The 15,466-nt window shown below is 42.2% G+C and overlaps 1 pseudogene; it reads right to left on the minus strand.

The window, feature by feature from the left end:
* Positions 1-14,306: 14,306 nt before the first annotated feature.
* LOC122735777 lies at positions 14,307-15,039 on the minus strand (annotated as a pseudogene).
* Positions 15,040-15,466: the final 427 nt, after the last annotated feature.

Below are 15,466 nucleotides of genomic sequence, written 5' to 3' on the forward strand. Positions count from 1 at the left end.
TGATGGCTTTAGCAGTTCTGAGCTGGGAGAACAAAGAAAGTCGGAGGAATTCCGGTTGATTAATGAGATGCATTGTGAGCGCCTCGCTCCGAGCCTCCCTGCCTCCCCCTCGCCCCCGCCCCTGAAGCTCACACACCATTCTAGGGTCAAGATGTTTGAGTCTGCATGCTGCACCCCTCCCCTCCCCCTCCCCTAACCTCTGCTTTTATGCTTCATCTCAGTTTTCCCTTTCCTGTACTTAAAAGTGGAAGATGTTGGATGGATACACAGGTGATGGGGGTGGGGGCTCACTTCCTTGCCGGGCCTAGCCGGCTGCAGGGATTAGCTGAGACTCCCAGACTGCTAGGGAGTTAGGATTTCCTTCCTGGAAAACACAACTGTTCTCTGCTCCCTGCTTCTCCTCCCTCCCCCGCCCCCATCTCTCTGGATTTTTTTATTTTTTTATTTTAGAAAGAGCCAAGGCAAGCACCATCCCTTAGACTCAAGATCCCACTCCGTGTGTGTGTGTGTGTGTGTGTGTGTGTGTGTGTGCGCGCGCGCGCGCATGGGGATAGAGAGCGACATTTAGAGTTTAGAGGAGCAGTGGAAACGGAATTTAGTCCTGCCTGCGTTGCTCACTGTCAGAGCCACCCAGGCCAGAGTACCACCATCAGACAGCTTCAGGGTCAGAAAGGGTTGAAGAATGACTGGGGAGCTGAGCAAGTAGAGGCAGCGATCGCGTTTCATTTACACAATTATTCTGTTTATTATTCTTCCAGATGGTGGGGCTGGGGGTGGAATGACCTGAGAGGGTGACAGGATAGTTACAATGATGATAGTTGACATTCAGATAGAGTTTTAAGGCTTTTAAAGTGCGTTTTCATATATTAACGCATTTGATCTACAAACCCTGGTGAAGTAGACATACTTCAGAATTTTTAATTGTCATTTTGCAGATCCTGAGGCCCAGAGAGTTTAAAGGAGAAAGCAGCATGAAGTATACTAGTGGATAGAACGATGGAGTTGGCATCAAAAAAACTTGAGTTCAAATCCTGCTTCAGGCACATATTAGCTTATGGGACTCTGGGCAGGTCATTTTAATCCTCTGTGCCTCAGTTTCCTCATCTGTAAAATGATGGGATTGGATTTGATTCCCACTAAGTTCCCTTCCAGCTTTCATTCTATGACCTTATGATCTCTCTAAGATCATACAAATAGTAGTTAGTCGGGGCAGCATTTAGGTTTTCTGGAACTCTTTCTATCATGCTTTATCAATTCTGAGGCAGCAAGGTGGTTCAGTAGATAGAGTGCTGGGCCTGGTGTCAGGAAGACCTGCTTTCAAATCTGTCTCAGGCTAGCTGTGTGAATGAGGGCAAGTCACTTAACCCTATTTGCCTCAGCTGCCCCATCTGTAAAACAAGCTGGAGAAGGAAATGGCAAACCACTCTAGTATCTATGCTAAGAAAATCACCAAAAAGGGTCACAAAGAGATGGACATGATTGAAAAAAACAACAACTAAATGACAAACATAAGGCACCATTTGAGATGTGAGAGATTATTGCTGATTCTATTGCTATTTGTATGTTATTACCACTGTTATTTATCTGTTGGTGTGTCCTGTCACTTTCCTTGTACTGGTGGAACTGGAGGGCTGGCTAAAAGAGATTTCCCCTCTCAGTCCAAACTGAAGAATCCCAGTCTCTTTTGTTTGTCCTCCTGTGGTTGAGCAGCCCTCCATCTTGATAGTCACAGGAAGCAATGTAGTATATCAGAAAGAGCATCAGGTTGGCACCATTGTGGCATGCAGCATAATTCATTAGGGTGTACACCAAGAGAATTTTATTTTCTTTCTTTTTTAAAAATCAAAAGTATTTTATTCTTTTCTGGGGGGGGGGGCGGGCAATGGGGGTTAAGTGACTTGCCCAAGGTCACACAGCTAGTAAGTGTCAAGTGTCTGAGGCTGGTTTTGAACTCAGGTCCTCCTGAATCCAGGGCTAGTGCTTTATCCACTGTGCCACCTAGCTGCCCCCTCTTTTCCAGTAACATGTAAAGAAGATTTTTAATTCCAAATTTTTCTCCCTCCCTCCTTCCCTTCCTCTCTCCCTCCCCAAGACAGAAAGCAATCTGATATAGGTTATATATGCATAATCACATTAATCATATTTCTGCATTTGTCATGTTGTGAAAGAAGAATCAGAACAAAAGGGAAAAACCTCAAAAAAGAAAAACCAAAACCAAAACCAAAAGTAGAAACAGTATGGGTCAATCTGCATTCAGAATCCACAGTTCTTTTTTCTAGATGTGGAGAACATTTTCCATCATGAGTTCTTTGAAATTGTCTTTGATCGTTGTATTGCTGAGAAAAGCTAAGTGTATCACAGTTGATCATCACACAATGTTGCTGTTACTGTGTACAAGGTACTCCTGGTTCTGCTCATTTCACTCAGCATCAGTCCACTTAAGTCTTTCCAGATTTTTCTGAAATCTGCCTGCTTATAATTTTTTACAGCACAATGGTATTCCATTACATTCATATACCACAACTTGTTGAGCTGGGAATTTTATTTTCTAAGTTGAACATTTATTGACTAATCAGTCATATAGGACATGATTTTTATTCATTAAAGACAAGAAAACTTTAAAAATGAAGAACAATACTTTTTTGTTATTGAAACTTTAGAGTCTGCCTGGGCACATCCTGTTTGCATGCCTTATGGTTGGCAATCAGGAGTTCTGGACTGCTTTTTCTCCTAATTCTGGATCTACCAATAACTCAGTCTAACACTCTGTGGTTCTCCCCTTCCAATTATCCCTTTCTTCCTTTCATCCTGCTCTTCTTCCCTTCTCTCTCTTTTACTTGAGAAGCATTCATCTCATATCCATCAATTAACAATTAACAATCTTTATTTGTCATCTATTGTATTTTTTAAAATGTTCTTCATTCTGCTATATGCTGTGGGAGATACGGAAGAAACAAAGGGATTTATAAACTAGTTGGAGAGACATAGATATGTCCATGCAATTAACTATTTAAATTGGATGGTAATAATATCACTTTAAGGTATCATGTTATAGTATTAACATATAACATTATATACAATACCACATATTAATATATGGTATTAGCTATGGTAATAATATCACATATGTTTATGGTAATATATCACTGTAAGGATTATAGAATCCTTTTACATTTGACCCTCACAACAACCTTTTGAGGAAGATGCTATTATTATTTCCATTTTAAAGATGGGGAAACTGAGGCATAGGGAAGTTAAGTGATTTGCCCAGGATCACACAACTGATAAATGTCTGAGGCAGGATTTGAACTCACATCTTCCTGAGTATAAGCCCTGCACTTCATACACCGTGTTACTTAGTTGGTCCTTATGTGCCTCAGGGATTTAGAAGACAGAGCAGTAAATGAGGCTAGAGCAGAAAAAGAAGGCAGAGATGATTATGGATGAATGGGTAGAATTTGGATAGGTGGAAGGGTCAACATTCTATTGAGACGGAAGCCTATGAATATGGAGTAGGTGGAAATGAGTATGGGGTGTTCATAGGACAGTTATAAAAGTGGGCTGTCTAGAGCAGAGGGTGCCTGTTGGGAAAAGCCAAGCAGAGAAGTTTCGATTTAATGTAGTGGGAAAGAGGGAGCCCCTGAAAGCTTTTGAGCAGAAGAGTAACATGATTAAAGTGGTATTTTAGGAAGATTATCTTCGCAGTAGTATGCAGGATGGCTTGCAGGAGAGGAAAGACTAAGGCCAAGAGGGCCAGCTAGGGGTATATATTTGAATAATTCAGGTGAGATAAAACAAGGGCTTGGAGTAATATGGTGGCCATGGGAATGGAAGGAAGAATCTATAAGACATTATATGTGGGGATCAAGGAAAAAGACTTAAAGCTGCCTCTAAGGTTTTGAGCCTAACAGAGAGAAGAGTACCATTCATTCAGATCCCTAGTTCTTCCAAATAAAGCCTAGAGGAGACTCTTACAAGGATAAGACTAGAAATCCTCCTATGGGAGCTCAGCAGATTCTGCTTTTTTGACCAAATCTCCAGAAAGACAAATGGAACTGAAGAAAGTCCAGAGAAAAGCAACCAAAGTCATATATAACATTTACATCCAAACATTTACAAAGGCCATATTGTGAACAGAATTCTATAATAAGGGTTGGCCAAATAAAAAGTGGGTTCTTGCCCTCATAGAGCTTTTAGTTTAATAAGGGAAAAAAGACAAACACAAACAACCATAATATAGATTATAAATGTATTGGAAAAATGCAAAACCTTTTTTTTAAAGGCAGATGGAGAATGGAAGAAAAGTGAGGAAAAGTAGGATAGGGAAAAGACAAGAACACGTCCTTGCTTTCAATTGTGCTAGTCATGTGATCTTAAGCCCAGGGAAGAGCTCTCCTCCTATATTGTGGAGGCTGGGAGAAAAGGGGCTCTGTTTTGTCCTCTCTTTCCATGCTAGCATAATGTTAGTTGGTCCTGTTTGATTCTGGGGATCCTTCAGGCCAGCTCTCCCTCTTCCATTTCCCCCTCCAGGTCCAGAGCCCAAAGGCAGGCTGCTGAAAGTGTCTCGCCTTCAGCTGGGGGGATGCTGCTGCTCCCACTGCTGCCTTGCCTGGTTTCTACCGGCTTCCCTTCCTGAAACTCCAGGGCCCTTTCCTGACCCACTTCCTGTCCATCCCCGCCCCCTCCCTGTGCTGGGACCCACCAAAGAGCTTTACTGGAAACTCAGGTCTACACCCACCCTAGTCCAGGGCAAGCCAATGTTTCCATGTGGTGATTCACTCAAATCCCCTCCCCCCAGAGCCTCTCCTTTCACACACTCACTCACACACCCTCATAGGAAAGTTTGGAAAACAACTCCAGAATCCTTGGAAGAGGCTCCAGGGAGGTGGGGGCTGGGAGGCAGTGGTCCTGGAGCTCAGGACTCAGGGTTTGAGATAGGGATGCCATCAGAGCCCTTAGTACTGCTCTCTTCATCCAATTTTCCTGGAAAACTTTGGCTCTGCTGCCTAACATGCTGAGCCCTGCATCCTGGGCAGTGCATTATAGCAAAAAGAGGATGAGCTTCACAGGCTGGGATTCTGGACACAAGTCTTGTTATCAACTTGCCATCTGACTTTGGACAAGCCTTTTTATCTGTTTGGCCTCAGTTTCCTCTTTTGTAAAATGAGGAGGTAGGATTAGATTTAGAGGAGGTAGATTAGAGAACTGGTCATCCGGTCCAGCCCCTTCATTTTTACAAATGAGGAAACTGAGGCCCAGAGAAATCATACCTTGGCCAAAGTTGCAGAGGTGTTTGTGTCTGAGTGGATGAACACGGACCATGTGATTGCAAACCAGATGCCTTTCTACTGCATGAGGGTAAATGCTGCATGAAAGGTCCTTTGGACCATGGGATCTCTCCAAGATTCCTTGACTATATAAACATCTGACCCTGCTCTGAAGAGTAGCTGCTCACATGGCTGGCTGTGGAGAAGGTGGTATGTGTTGGGAGCAGATCTTAGAGAGAGAAGGAGATTACAACTTTTGCCCTGATGGGTCTTTGGGCTATGATAGGAGAGGATGAGAGTGAGACAACCACAGTAGAATCTATAGAGAAGGTACTGATGGGGATGAGGGGATTTGGCACACTAGAGTGAAGAGACATCCCTCACTCCAACCTTTATGCCATAGGGCAGAATGCCCAGGAGCTCCAAGCAGAGATGGAACTAGCCCAGGGACTCTAAGACATAGTCCCAGGTGTCAACATTCAGTGGAGGCATGTTTAATTTCCCTGGGTGTGCTTGGGTTTCTGATCCCCAGGAAAAATGCTGATTACCCGATTAGCTACTCCCTGACTTGATCCTCAGGTTGTTATACTCCTGGCCCTGACCATCATACTTTTCTCCCATCTTCCTACCTGGGAAGTCTGCCTTCTGGATGACAACCCTACCACCACCACTATCACCACGACTACTGCTACTATTGCTATTACTAGTGCTACTACTTATGATATGTGTGTATAACTTTAAAGTTTACCAAGTACTTTACAAATATCTCATTTGATCTTTGCAAAAACTATGTAAAGTAGATACTATTATTATTTCTATTTTCTAGATAAAAAATCTGAGCCTGAGAGAGGTTAAGCAACATACCCATGGTCATGTAGTTAATAAGTGTGTGAATCAGGATTTGAACTCAAGTCTTCTTGACTCTAAGCCTGGAACTTTATCTGCTTTAGGTTACTTGGCTGGGGACTTTCATTTCACAGGATCCTTGGTATCACTGAGGTTGGAATGGTGAGGTAATCTGTGAAGAAGGTAGCAGGTAGTAGGCACTAGCCACCACGTACCTCAATACCCTAAAAATTAACTCAGCCTTAGCTTTTCTTTTTTCAATTTTTTTTCCTTTTTGTGGGGCAGTGAGGGTTAAGTGACTTGCCCAGGGTCACACAGCTAGTAAGTGTCAAGTGTCTGAGGCTGGATTTGAACTCAGGTCCTCCCGAATCCAGGGCTGGTGCTTTATCCGTTGTGCTACCTAGCTGCCCATCCAGCCTTAGCTTTTCTGAGCCTCTATCCTCTCTATCTTCTCTCTCCACTGTATCCTATGGAGCCCTCCTATATTGTCAATAAACTTCCCTTTATCCTCTTCTCATATATCTTTCATTTTCTGGTGCTCAGATCCTAGCACCTAGAAATTTCACTCTCATCTTCCATTGGTAGAAAGAACCCTGGTAAACTGTGTATAATAGAGATGTGTAGTTTCATGTACGATATTCTTTTTCTATTCTACCAAGTATATGGGAATATCCACTTTGGAGTGTTGTTTAGAATAAAAATATGTTGTTATAAGGCTACAGAAAAAAGAAATCACCCTGATTATTCTTATGCTCTGACCTCCCTCAGGATCTCCATCCTGGGAGAAATAATCTCCCTCTTTGGGAGTTGGTACTTGGGTCTAGTGTTGGAAACAGAAACCTTAAAGCCAGGGGACAAGTTCCATTCCATCACAAGCCATTCTATTCCAGACCATGCCATCTTTTTCCTGTTCTTTTCCAATTCATCCCATTCTTTAACATTCCAATTTATTCTTAGGAGAATAGGATTTAGACCTGAAAGAGACCCTCCTACAAGGGACTGGAGATCATCCAGCCCAGTAGTTCTTACCCTTTTTTGTGTCATGGATGCCCTTGATAGTCTAATAAAGCCTATGCACTTCTCAGAATGATTTTTTTGTTTTCAAATTTGTAACTGAAGGAAATATTAAATTTCAGTTAGAGATTAGTGCAAATAAAATGTAATTTTTCCACATCCAAGTTTACCTAGACCCCCCAAAAGCCTATTCATGGATGCCTTGAGGGTCCATGAACCCCTGGTTAAGAATTTCTTGTCTTGGGGACAGCTAGGTGGCGCAGTGGATAAAGCACTGGCCCTGGATTCATGGAGGACCTGAGTTCAAATCCAGCCTCAGACACTTGACACTTACTAGCTGTGTGACCCTGGGCAAGTCACTTAACCCTCATTTCCCTGTTTAAAAAAAATTTCTGGTCTAGATCAACCTCTTCATTTTACATATAAGAAAAAAGATGACATTCAAGAAAGTGAAACAATTTGCTCAAAGTCATATAGATAATTAAAGGCAGAGGCTGGATTGGCTCTACCTTCTCTCCTCCTTCTTGAATACCTTCTTTCTGCTTCATAATAAAAGTTTTCTCATTTATCTAACATTTTCCTCATGGGTGACAAAATTGGGATTTGAAACCAGTTCTTCTGACTTCAAGTCTAGTGCTCATTTTGGAATGCCACATAATAAAGTTACCTGGCCACCATAGTTAGTCTCTGAAACAGGTGAAGGCTAAGTGCTCACTCAAACACAGGTGGGCAGGAAAAAGAAATTGACTCAATCTGTTAGTGCCTTCTGTCTCTACAGTCAATCAAAAGCCTGCTTCTTCACTGCATTTGATAAATCTGAAAATAGTCATAGCTGTGCATACTCTATTCTGAAGCTCACATGAAGATTGCAAAGGTTGGGTTTGACCAGTCTCCTGAATGAAGACAATCAGAAGCCACCAGGTGTAGGAAATGAGTTCTCTCTTTGAAATAATCCTAGAAGGGACCAGTCAAAATGGTGAAGTAGGAAGAAGCAAGGCAGCTCTCCTCTCATTCACTATTCCACATGGATCTAAAAAGTTCATTTACCAAGTCCTGATTGGGAAATCTAAGGAAAAAATCACAGTGAGTCATTTTTCCAGCTTAGGTCACCATGGGGGGATAGAGAGGTCTGCAGACACTGGAAACTCTGGGTTTGGGTGGGAGTGAACCACAAGGAACTTTCCTGCATAGAGACTGAATAGAGGACCTCTGGTGGTTTAGTAGAGAAAGAAGAGTTAGTTCCCAGATCCAGCAGATGGGCCTGACCTTGTGTAAGAAGCAGGAACAGGTGCCAACCGGTACTTCTGTGGCTCACATTCCAGATCTGGGTCACAGATTTAGTGTGGACTAAGAAGGAAAATTATTCCTGGAGATGGCAATCTAAGACAAGGAGCTGTCATTGCCTGAGGCTGTGTATTAGAAAAGGAGCAGGAACAGAATCAAGGAGCAGCTGTGTAATTTTGACCCTGAGATTTTGATTGGGGTATCAGATCCAAAGCCTAGCTCAGTCTGAAACCTGCAGTGGAATAATCAGGTCAGGGAGTTCAGATCAAAGGGAAGCCTGCAGTATTGTCATTCTGGAACTGCAGAGATTTCCAAGCTTTCCAACGTGGCTGAATCCTGTGGCAGTTTACTGGAATTCCAACAAGGGGCAAGCCTCACAGTTTGGTTGTTCAGACCCAAACCCATGTCAGGAGCTTACAGAACTCAAATCTGGAGGGTAGTGATAAAACTTCAGCCTTGATCAGACCATTTTGGGCAAACTGAAAGCTTATATCCTTCTCTCTGCCACATAGCATCTATCCCCTTCTAACTGGTTTCCATTTTCCAAGTCTGGCATCACTCCAATCTATGCTCCATACAGGTGCCATAGTGATTATACTAAAGCAGAGATATGAACATGCTAAACTCTTGTTCAGGAAGCTCCAGTGTCCCTCTAATTATTTTTTGGGGGGGAGGGCAATGAGGGTTAAGTGACTTGCCCAGGGTCACACAGGTAGTAAGTGTCAAGTGGCTAATGCTGGATTTGAACTCAGGTACTCCTGACTCCAGGGCTGGTGCTTTATCCACTGCATCACCTAGCTGCCCCCATCTCTAACTCTTTTAGGATAAAATACAAACTCCTCTCTTTGATATTTAAAGCCCTTCTTCATGACTTCAATCCAACTTACCTTTCCAGACTTACATATTATTATTCTTAAAAAATTCTACATTCAGACAATTGTCCGTGCTGTTCCTCACACTTGAAATCCTATCTTCTGTCCCTGTGTTTTTACATAGTCTGTCTCATATAAGCAAAATGTATTCCCTCCTTACCTTCTTCTATTAGACTCTCTAGATGCCTTCAAACCTCAACTCAAAGGTCATTTCCTAGGTAAAGTCTTTCCTAAAAGCTCTAGCTTCCTCCCCCTTAAATTATCTTGTATTTATTTTGTGTACATTTATATGTATATATGCTGTCTTCTTCTGTAGAAGATGAACACTATGAAGACAGAAATAGCTTCATTTTTATCTTTGTATACCTTTCCTAGTGCTTGGCACATAGTAAGCTTTAAATCCTACAGCTAGATGGGGCAGTGGATAGAATGTTGGACTTGGAGTCAGTAAGATATGAATTTACCTTCCACCTCAGATACTTGCTAGCAGTGTGACCCTGGGCAAGTTACTTAACCTTTCTTCACCTCAGTTTCCTCATCTGTAAAGTGGGGATAATTAATAGCATCTGCCTCCCAGAGTTGCCCCAGGATCAAATGCCATAGCATACCTAATAATTGTTGCAAATCTTTTTTTTTTTTTTTTGGTGAGGCAATTGGGGTCAAGTGACTTGCCCAGGGGTCACACAGCTAGTGTCAAGGGTCTGAGGCTGGATTTGAACTCAGGTCATCCTGAATCCAGGGCTGGTGCTCTATCCACTGCTCCACCTAGCTGCCCCTCATATTGCAAATCTTAAAGTGATATAATAAAAAGCAACTATTACTATTTTTATAAATGTTTATTGATGAATTGCTTGGTTGTTTGTTTTGTTTTGTTTTGTCACAAGAGAAGATTTATTAGGTTATAGGACTGTAGATTTAGATGTGGAAGGAAGTCTTAGAGGTCATCTAGTCCAACCCCTTCATTTTAAGGACCAGGAAACTGAGGTCCAGCAAGGTCTAGTAACATGCCCAAGATGCCTCAGGTGGTAAGTAGCAAAGCCAGAATTCTCTGACTCCCAAATCACATTTATTCTGGAGGAATGGGAAGTGACTTTGATGTAAAGATAAAAGTCATTGGTGAAGTATATCTTTTTTTTAAATAGAAACAAATGCTCTATTTATGATTATGTAAAATATTACCATATTTGTCATTTTGTATAAGAAAACTTGATTAAAAGTAAAAAATGAAAGATAGTAAAAAAAATAGCTTGCTTCAGTCTGTTCCATCAATATCAATTCTTTCTTTGGAGGTGGATAATATGTTTCATCAATAGTCCTTTGGGATTGTCTTGGATCATTGTTGTTGAGAATAGTCAAGTCATTCAGTTCTTCATCAAACAATATTGCTGTCTCTGGGTGAAGTATATCTTTTAAAGAAGAAAGTTTCCAGGGTCAGCTAAGTGGCACAGTGGATAAAGCACTGGCTCTGGATTCAGGAGGACCTGAGTTCAAATCCAGCCTCAGACACTTGACACTTACTAGCTGTGTGACACTGGGAAAGAAAGAAAGGAAGGAAGGAAGGAAGGAAGGAAGGAAGGAAGGAAGGAAGGAAGGAAGGAAGGAAGGAAGGAAGGAAGGAAGGAAGGAAGGAAGGAAGGAAGGAAGGAAGGAAGAAAAGGTATGTAAGCATGCCTGGAAAAAAGAGATGAGAAGAAAGCATCCCACCCCTTTGCAGAGAGGGGATGTCACAAGTACCACATATCACACAGGTATTCAGACTTTCACCAGTTATGCTGATTTTTTCCCCTCTTCCTTTTTTGTCTTTAAAAAACACTATTTGTTCTATGGAATGGCTTTCTTGGATTAAAAAAAAAAGTATGCTTCATGTTGCACCTCCAGTGCCAAGAGGCATGTTTCATCATCAGTCATCTGGAATAGTGAATGGCCTCTGGGTTGATCATTGGATCTAGAGTCAGGAAGATCTGAGTTCAAATCCTGATTCCTATACTTATGAGCTTCGTGACCCTGGAAACGTTGTTCTATCTCTCTCTACCTCGGTATCCTCTTATGTAAAAGAGGGCTAATAATAACACCTATCTCCCCAGGTTTTTGTGAGCATAAAATGAGATATTTGTAAAGTGCTTTTCAAATCTTAGCATGTTCTATAAATGGTAATTATTATTATTAATTATTACTCTGATGTTTTTCAAAGGCATTTTCCATTGTGTGTTTGTGGTCATCACATAAATCTTTCATTATGCATCAGCTGATACAGGTCTTCTTAGGTCAATTTTCACAAGAAGTTTCTCTCCCAGGCTCCTCTCCTCTGTTGGGGAAGACTTTCTCCTGTTTCTATTGATTGCCAACCCCTGAGCTGGTCACTTGTCAATTCTCTCTTAGTTGCTTTTAGAGGTTCACTTGAAAATAGGGATGTATGGGGTGCTCAGGGAGGACTAACACCTCTGGTGGGAGGGCTTGCCAAGCCCTTTTCAGGGCTGTTCATCCACCTTTGGCATCCACTTGTCACCCAACTATTACCTGGAGCTCCAAGAAGCTATAGCATGAGCAGCAGCCACACTCTGGTAAAACCATCTCATCAAATCAGGGCTAAATCAGATTTGGGTAACCCATGGGCCACAAACCCATAGCTAGTTAGGGGGATGTCTACCACAAGCATGTGAAGACTTCCCCGTGAAATGAATAGACGAAAACAATTTGTCCCAACAGCCATGAAGGTGACTGAAGCAATGCTCTGGAACACTTAGAACTTGGTCAGACATCAAAGATGCCAAGGTTATCTACTGTATCCTAATTCGTTACTGGTTACCTTGACTTTTCTCTGGTGACTGGACCTCTGGAAGAGACAGGGAGCTGGCTGATGACTGTTCAACTCTGCGTCACTTAAATCCAATTTTTGTGCAAGTCATCAACCTGTGATATCATTGGTCCTCTTTGAAAATGAAGGGCGAACAACAACCACTTGGAAAGAGCACTAAATTTGGAGTCAGAGAACATCACACTTCTAGGCCCACCATTTATTGGCTGTGTTACTGCTGGTCAGCCACTTAGCTTCTCAGGGCCTTTTTCCTCTGTAAAATGAGGGGGCTGGGGTTAATCATCTAATCATAAGATCTTAGATCTAGAGCTGGAAGGGACCACAAAAGTCATTTAGTCCAAACCCCATTTCTTCATAATTGTCTTTTTGACCCTACCCTTCTCTCCATCATTCCTTTGTGATTGGGGATCCCACAAAAAATGTGTAGTGGACTTGAGTGCCTGTGGGGTTGTGGGTATGCTTGGATTCTCAGGCTTACCCAATGCAACAGAGATCTTGTTCTTACTCTGAGTATGAGGTTGTATACTCAATACTCTGGAATGAACCTCATAGTTCTGCCTGAATCCTGAGTGACATCTGGCTGAATAGGGAACTGGAAGGAGAGGTGGGGAGGAAGTCTGGGAGTGGAGTGGCCTTGGGGTGGTCAAAAGAGATTACCTTTATAATAACCATGCTAATGTCATAATAATGGCAATGGTTAAGCCCACTAAAGTGGTGTTAGAGAAGAGCGCCCGAGTACCATTTTTACCATTGTGTAAAGGCATCCTGAGAGACAGTGTGAAGTGTCTAGAGATGGCTTCAAAGCTGGGAAGACCTAGGTTCAAGTCCTGCATTTTGACACATTGGTTGACCCTGGGCAAGTCAATTTCTCAGTGTCCTAGACAGTTCTCTGAAAATACAGATTGGTAGAGAAGGTTCTGGCTTACTTTGGTAGGAGTTTCCTTCCTTACCTGGGAGTTCTCTATATCAATGAAATCCCAAGTCCAGTCTGTCTTCACCAGGAACAGGGTCCACCTGCTTCCTCATTCACTTACTATCACAGCCTTCTTTAGATTTTATGAATTGGTTCAAAGCAGGGGTATGAAGCCAGCTTAACCTGGCCAATTGTTAAATTTTCTGTGTGAACAGTATGAGCTTGGAAATCCACACGTACTACAAATCAAGGCTTGATTTATTATTTTGTTGATTGTCTAGAATTAAGAAAATGATGGAGAAGTTGTTAATAATGTATGTATAGATATAGGTATATTCCCAGAGAAGCATTTACCAACACACTCCCAAGTTGAAGTCCACATTTGCTCCTCCATTCTTGTCTTTTGGGTGAGTCTATATTCTGTGTTGGGCATATGAATGTGGTAGGTTGAGGTAGGCAAGTTCAGGGAGTTGAGTTGGGAATTTTCTGCTGCTGGAGTCCCATGATTCTGGCTCTGGCAGGAAGAGCTATGGGGAGTATTGATGAAGATAGGGAAAAGGGTCTGGGAAGATGGGGAATCATACTGGGAGAAAGAAAATTGTTCAGAGACATTTTAGTAAGCAGGTAGTTATGACTGGACAAGTGAGCTTTGAAAACTTTGGGGAAAAAAGAATCAATGGGGATTTTCCTGATATAAGATAGTGGTATCTATGTAGCATATGCATGTCTTAATGGGTTATCTAAATGTATAGATACTATTTGTGGATTTCTTGGATAGGTATCTCTGGAAATTGGCATACCCTTTCCAGGAGAAACTTGAATTTCTACCTGGAAAGGAGTAGGAAGAGCAGCTAGGTGATGCAGTGGATTAATCACCAGCCTTGGATTCAGGAGGACCTGAGTTCAAATCCAGCCTCAGACACTTGACACTTACTAACTGTGTGACCCTGGGCAAGTCACTTAACCCTCATTGCCCCGCACAAACAAAACAAAACAGAAAGGAGTAGGAAAAGGGCCTTTACTAGGTGTTTGCTCTTTCCCTTGCCTATCTTTCAGGCATCTGATCACTAAGCTGTGGGCCTGAAGTTTATAAGACCTGTGTTTAAGTCTAGCCTTAGACACATAATAACTGTGTGACCCTGGGTAAATCACTTAATCTCTGCCTGCCTCAGTTCCTTCCACTGAAAAATGGGGATAAAAATAATATCTCCCACCATTATTTTTTTGACAGTCTGTCAAATTTTATTGTATAAAACAAATAAAAGGGGACTATGTAGAGAGGAAATAGGGGAATATCATTTCTTGGTCTCCTCCTCCTTAGACAAAGTCTTGATGATCTCTTCTTTCTTAGCCTGGAGATGCTCTTCCCAACATTTTCATGCTTCCTTAGTCTTGGATCAGTGAGCTTCAGCCTGGTCAGCCAGGAGCTTCTTCTGGGCCTTGTCTGCCTTCAGTTTATGAATGTGCTCCATGAAGATCCACTTATTCTTTTTTTTTTTTTTTGGCAGAGCAATGAGGGTTAAGTGACTTGCCCAGGGTCACACAGCTAGTGTCAAGTGTCTGAGGCTGGATTTGAACTCAGATCCTCCTGAATCCAGGGCCAGTGCTTTATCCACTGTGGCACCTAGCTGCCCCCCAGATCCAGAACACCTTCACCTTCAAGTACAGGCTGTGGTACATATGGCGGTCAATCTTTATGGATTCACGATATCTTCAGAGTAGATGCCATAGAATCCTTATTCGCCTCATCCAGGTCACCTTCCCAGGCATAGAAGCATTGGCAGTACCCTTTCTCTTACCAATGCCCATGTGCCTGCCTTTCTGTCAAGCCAGAGTATTTTTCCAGCTTCTGGCACAAGAGTGCACAGTAACGGACTTCCGGATGATCAGCTCATCTTTAATCAGCTTCCAGATTTGCTGACGGGAATTGGTGTTGGCAATTTCATTGGTCTCACCAGGGTCAAGCTATACCTTCTTTTTTCCACATTGGAGGACACTAGAGACAAACCTCTTCTGAAGCCTAAGCATACTCGTGGCTGTAGCTGCAGGGCAGAAAAGATCTCCCACCATTATTTTTTTTTAACCGTATTTTTTAATTTTATTTTTTGCAGGGCAATGAGGGTTAAGTGACTTGCCCAGGGTCACACAGCTAGTGTCAAGTGTCCAAGATAGGATTTGAACTCAGGTCCTCCTGAATCCAGGGCTGTGCCACCTAGCTGCTCCCATCTCCCACCAGTATTATGAAGGTTAAATGAGATAATATTTGTCATGTGCTTAGCATAGAATCTGACACATGGGAGGTACTAAATAAATGCTAGTTCCCTTCTCCCTTCCTCATCTCCAGGATGGTTATGTATACGTATATGTATGTATATGTGTGTGTGTGTACATATATATGTGTGTGTATATATATATGTATATATATATATATATATATTTTCCCCCCTCAAATATC

The sequence above is a fragment of the Dromiciops gliroides genome, chromosome 1, assembly GCF_019393635.1.
Source record: "Dromiciops gliroides isolate mDroGli1 chromosome 1, mDroGli1.pri, whole genome shotgun sequence".
Taxonomy (NCBI): domain Eukaryota; kingdom Metazoa; phylum Chordata; class Mammalia; order Microbiotheria; family Microbiotheriidae; genus Dromiciops; species Dromiciops gliroides.